Genomic DNA, 6,598 nt, shown 5'->3' with positions numbered 1-6,598 from the left:
TTTTAACTCCTATGTGCATACATGGTTACAGCATTCATAGCAGTCATTATATTTCACATTTGTAAGTATGAGCAAATACATATCACATCATGTCATAAGGCAAAGCAAATTAACCATTGCTCAAGTAAAGCAAGCCCCCTAAAAGGTGTTGAACTGTCATTTGCTAATTAGACTGTCAGCTGCTTGTATACCATTTATGCAATCAGTAATCTGTTTCTGACAACTGTCATCCTTGTGATGTCAAATAGACTAATTGTACTTAAATATCATCCTTGTTACTCTTTTTGGCTTCTATATGTTCCATTATGAATCAGGTGCTCATTTGCAACAGACAGCTATCCTTGGGCATGTCCTATTACTTTCCAAACACATTTTGTGTTCTCGCAGGAGCAAGTAATATAAATTGGCTTTCTCACATCACATAAATGACTGTAGCAGTGAGGATCATTCTCAGATATAGGCTTTCTTACCCATAAAATTAGAGTCATGATATGTGCTGGGAGTAGAAGAGGAGAGGGATTGTAAAGTGACCAGTTAGTGAACTAATGCACCGTAAGTAAAATGAGCAGATAGAATGAGCACATGAAAGATAAATATTTTTTATATTTTTGCTCACAAAATGAAATATATATGAGAAATATTATCAGATTTTTCTGCCCTACACTGCAGTAGGAAGTAGTGTTTTTATAAGTAAATTTAGTTCTCAGGCTCATCGAAGACCACAAATAAAAAATGATCATATGATTATGGGGCAAGTTTAATTTTTGTAGGTAATTGTACTGTCAGTTTTGGTGCCCTAATATTTTCTGTATTTTTTAAATACTCCTTTCTATTGTGTAATATATGCCTATTTATAATATATTCCAACAATTATTTCAGGGGATATGCTTTGTTCTTGTTAATTGGTTGGTTCATTTGTTTTGTTATTTTTTAAGTGTTATTTCTGTTGTTAAGGACTCCTACACTTAAATCTGCTACAGTAGAAATATTAATTCTCTGGAAATTTTTCTTTCTGTTTGCTTGGAGATAGAGAGGTGGATATTATTTTTTCCCTAGAGTTTTTTGTTGTTGTTTTTTCTCTTTTCCCATTATTGTCTGACTTGAACATGCTTTTGCTCCTCTGAGCTTCTGTAACAATAAGCCTAGAGGCTTGCTGTAGAACACTTTAGCCTCTGGATCTGACCTTGCACACAAGAGATGAATTTCTTATAAGAACTCTTTCTTCTAACAGGAGTAGTCAGCCAGGTACAGATTTATAACTTATGTTGAAAAAAACCATCTTCAGTCTACATTTCTTGGCTAATTCAAGCTTCTGTGTTTATCTCAGTGAAGTCTCCCTTTAGAGGAGAAATTGAAAGTCTTAACACTTGTGCACTTGAAAAAAATTAAAAAAAAAAAAGAAAAAAAAATCCGCTTTATTTATTTAGGAAAATTACATGATTTTCCTTCTTATTTTGTATTCATGATATTAAAGCATATAATTTACATGTAATTAGACAAATTGTTATATACTTGCTACTTTAATGTATTTTACACTCTCATTGTATAATCTGTTCACTATGTAAAACGAGCAAATTTTTGGTTGAGTCCTAGAGAATAGTATCTATGTAAATAAATCAGAATGAGTTTTTAGTCTGTTTTAGTCAGAGTCCAGATTTTGCGCTTAAAGCTCTTTCTCCCAAACCAAGCTGACCTTTCACAAACTGTGTCTGGGAGGGGATCTACAGCCTTTTCTGATCCCGGAAGCTCATCCATGTGCTGGAAGAATGTGAGGTGGCACAGAGGTAAGCTCTGCTTTTTGTCAGTTAAAGAATAGACAGAAACAGATCCATGCTTGAGCTTAATGTTCTGACTTTTCTATGTTTTCCAGTCTGGGTATCACTCATCCGTAAACAGACTCATGTATGTAAAGAGAAGCAGAGCAGCTAATGGCAGAGTTCTGCCCCATATTCAATTTTTCAGCATGTAAGGAGAAGAAAAAGAGAAAAGACTGTACATTGTGAGCAGATTGGAAGCCTTGAGTGTACTTCAGTGATTCCCTCTGGAATGGAAAGGCTTCTCTTTTCTTTTAGGGAAACACTGTTGTACGCCATAGAGGATCAGGAAACAATACTTTTACTGAAGTCCACAAGGAGATTTGGTCAGTCTCTTTCTTTACTGTGTTACAAATGCACTGTAAAAATAGTCTGTAGCACAGTGTTGTCTTTGATTTCTAGGTTTATTGCAGTACATGGCAGCTGCTTTCCCAAAGTCAGGAATATTGTTAACATTTTTTTCATTTCTTAAAGGAATATCTCCAGCTTTGATGTTTCAGTGGTCATCAATGGATTACAAAAGACTGGTATATCTTCCTGATGCAGTGAGCAGATCCTCCAGAGAGTGCACTTTGTGTTCTATGATAATATAAGGAGAAAGAATCATATAATAATGCAGAATTTAAGCTGAATTTCATAGCCCTCAAAAGTAATAATTTTTAAAAAGAAAAAAAAAAAAAGAGTCTGGCTCTGTGGTGTAATCATAGAAATCATAGAATGGCTTGGGCTGGAAGGGATCTTAAATATCATCAGGCTCCCACCCCTGTTATGGGATCGGTTGCTATAAGCAGGACCCCTAGGTAGGAAGATCCGTATTCATTTTTTGCTTTCCTGAGGTGTCTCTAGGCAGCTATTGTGGGTAACATATTCTCAAGTTTATCTTCTCTTCCTCAAATAATGACTGAGATGATAAGAAAAACTAATACTGAACCTGTTTCTAAGATTGATAGAAAGTAAAACATATACAATGACAATAAGAAAGGAATGTTCTGAAGAGTACCAAGTAAGATCTTCACTTAGAATAAAACCTCTACTGTTAAAAATTAAATCTTTGAAATAATTTCTACTCAGTTCATAAGAAAAAAATCCACAAATTCACAAAGCAAAAAGTCCTATGTGAATGTTTTAGTATAGCAGCCTACAGGGTATAAAAACAGCACTTTCTTCAGTATTGTGTGTTATGTTTTATATGTTGTTATATGTTTAAATCTTTTTCATTTTTTCTTCCCCCCCCCTCACACCCTCCAAAATCATCTACTATACCAGCTCCTCTAGACAAGATTTAGACAGCTGTGGGCTGTTCACTAAACAGAGATTTATAAAAGCAGCCAGGCTTTTATACACCATCATAACATATAACACCATCATATTTATGTTGTAATCAGTTGAACAAGCATCCCTAGGTTTTCTAGGTGCTATCAAACTTAAAAATTTTAAATCAACATTTCAGACTTTTCATGTACAGTGATAACTAGGTGCATTATCTGTCTAGAGGACCTTTCTACTTAAATATATCCGCTAACACATACAAGTCTATGTTGGTTTCACAGACAACGTATTTTGAATAGATTATATGTATTTAAGTGTGTATGGTTATATTTCTTCCCTAAAATCCCCTGATTGATGTCTTCCCAGAGTACTAGACATCTCTTGACAGTGAAATGTATTATCTATAAAAAATAAGATGTTAAGCAAATTTTTAATTGTTTTCTATATTGCAAAATAAAATAAATAACTTTCTCTTTTGACTGACATCAAAACCTTGATGTGACTTTTCTCTCTGAGTTAACTTTCATAGTGCATTTTAAAATACCATTATTTTTCAGATGGGATAGAAATAATATCAAGGATGTAGAATGAGAAGCTTTTTAAAGATTTCTTTATTTCACCTGAGAAGACGAGAGAGCAGGCAGCTGACATTTCCACTGCCTTGATAACATTTTTTTTTTTCCTCACAGTATAACTTCACTATGCTTTCATTTTTTTACCCCACTTACTTACTTCTGAATTTTTTATCAAGAAGAATCTGCTATCTCTACTTCTTCCCAGATTCTCTGATGTTATCTTCAATTTCTGCAGTAATTTACTGCTAGTTGTTGACATTTATCCACCTCCTGTTACTGATGGATTTGTTTTGATTCTAAAAAATATTCTCACTTTTTTATTATGCAGTGACAATATAGCTTTTGTTCTTTGAGTTACTTTGTTTCAAGCTTCTGTTCTTTATTGTGTTATTGATAAATAAGCAGTTTATGGAGTAAAGGGCAGTACAATATGAAACCTTTATTCTTACAGAGAGCAATGCAGTGAAACAGTACTACATTTCAATTCCTGTTCATCTTAACATTTTCTGTACAGTCTTTTAACACCATCATATTTATGTTGTAATCAGTTGAACAAGCATCCCTAGGTTTTCTAACGTAATTGAAGCACTTTCAAGTCCATAGATGAGAGGATTATTCTCATATTACTCCAGGCAACTGAAACATCTTAGAGAGATGTCATCCTATACTCTCTATTCTGAGAAGAAAATATACTGAGTAGAATTAGAATTTAAAATTTTTAAAACTGTTTTATACATATATTTTTTTTCCATTTGTAAAAAACAAGTAATCTGATATTTCTAGCTCAATATCAAGTATCTGACTTGGCAGTTGAATTCATTCTCAAGTAATCTATTTTTATGCTTTTGCTTTTTAATTCAAAACTTGTATTTGAACTTCTGATAAGCAGTTTGTAGTTACAGCTAATATGTATTACGCACAATTTCCACATGCAAATTTTAAGAGTAAAACTGGTTAAAAAGTGTGAGCAACTTTCACTCCCAGTTTGATTGCAGAAAGTCTGTTCAGAAGAAAAAATTTGAAAGACATATATTTCTGTATCTTCTTCAGGTGAACTGTTTTGTTTTTTTTTTTCCTGTGTATAAGAGTGGAATTCTTAATTGATTTTTTTTGTTGTGTTTTTTTTAATTTTATTTATTTAATGTTTTATTTGATAGCTTTCACTAGGTATACATAATATTTAATATAATAATACAATATATAACAATAGCAACGTGTTGTTTATTAGTGAGTTTAGTGTCATTAATAGTTATATATCTGAAAAGAATTGTTTGCACACACGTGTATCCTTGAAATCACCAAGCGATGCAAATGCTATATGCAAGAATTTAGGTAGAATTTATACCAGCTGAACTGTTTACTTCATGAATTTATCCTCACTAACTCTATATTGTTTACTCTTTTATTTATTCTCGGACATCAGCAAATCTCCACTCTCTGTTTGTAATCAAAGAACATTATACAATATTCAATCTCCTTATTTTCTATGCTGCCTTTTCCCTTTTTTTCTGAAATCTCTTAAACAGGAATTTGTTTCCATTAAAATACATTGAGAGATGTGTTTTAAACAGTTTCATTTTACTTGTTTTGTGTTTCAGAACTGTGTCAGGAGAAGAAAGATTAGGTGGGCTGGTAATCAAGAACTGCTAAGTTATGGGAGGCAGTGAACTAGATGAAAAAAATAAAGGACCAAAAAAAACAAAAAAACCAAAAGACATAAAATACTATTTCTGATTTTATCATCTAATCAATTGACCACAGTTCAAAAAGTGAATTAAATTGCTAGAATGGATAAATATTTTTTGCATACCTCAATCTAGAAATAATTAGATCTAGAAATAATTAACTGATTAAAGCTTATGAGATTATTTTACTATGCTGTGGGGGAATTAATTCGGTGCATATATTGGCTACCATTGTTTCCAAGCAGACTTGGAGAACACGAGTCTTTTCTTGTTTTTAAGAATGGTGTTTGGTTTGTTTTGTGTTAAATGATTGAAAGAGGCAGTTAGGCTTTAGAGAAATAGTGAATGTGTGTGTGACAAGTCATGAATCATGAATCCAGAATTAGCTTATTTATCAACAAACTAGGCATAATATTTTGAATTAAAAATAATGTCCTTCTAAAAAATATCTTTCATCTTCTGTTCCTTGAAAAGTTTTTTAAATGCTGTAACAGCTTGTCTAGTTCTGCCTTGCTATTTCATAATATAAAGTCATCTTGGTAATCTAGGTATTACAATTCTATAATTCTTTATTCATGTAACACTGATATTATAGCTGGAAAACAGTTTGTCTTTCTGGTCACAGAAACTCTTCAATTTGACTTCAGTTGATCTGAATGTCATATTAATGCACTGAAGATAAGCATGCAAAAACGACATGTTTATTGAATAGTAATATCCCTGCAACATTTTTAGAATAAATTATGGTATAAATGCATTGACAGCAGATAATCTCAGAGGATGAAGTATGCATTTCTAATAAGTTCTTTACTTACACTAGGGGAAGGTGAATGACAGGGAGTGCAAGATCTTATCTAAAAGTCAAAATACATTAAAGTGCATAATAATGCATGTAATGCATCTGCTCAGATATGAGCTACAGAAAAAATGCAAGAAATGACTGCATAATTGTGTCTGAAGACAGAGAACTTATTCTAGTTTTGGATAAGTGTGCTGTTGAGATCAATTAGATCACATAACTCCTGCAGACGTTGAAAATGGCAGTAATAAAACCTAAAGCAAAGAACATACTGCACAGCATGCTGACAAGGTCAAGTTGATAGTAATGATGTGTGATGGCAGCACTGCAATAAGGTTGTCTAATACTGTATGCCTCTGATATTGGTTTTCATTACGTATCCCTTGGAGTACAGTCAAAAGTTCACTAAAATGATAGTGATTACCCAAAGGGCAAAGGGAAATAAGACAGTCAGTT

This window comes from Meleagris gallopavo, chromosome 1 (assembly GCF_000146605.3).
Source record: "Meleagris gallopavo isolate NT-WF06-2002-E0010 breed Aviagen turkey brand Nicholas breeding stock chromosome 1, Turkey_5.1, whole genome shotgun sequence".
NCBI classification, from domain to species: Eukaryota; Metazoa; Chordata; class Aves; order Galliformes; family Phasianidae; genus Meleagris; species Meleagris gallopavo.
Note: the sequence above shows the minus strand (reverse complement) of the source record.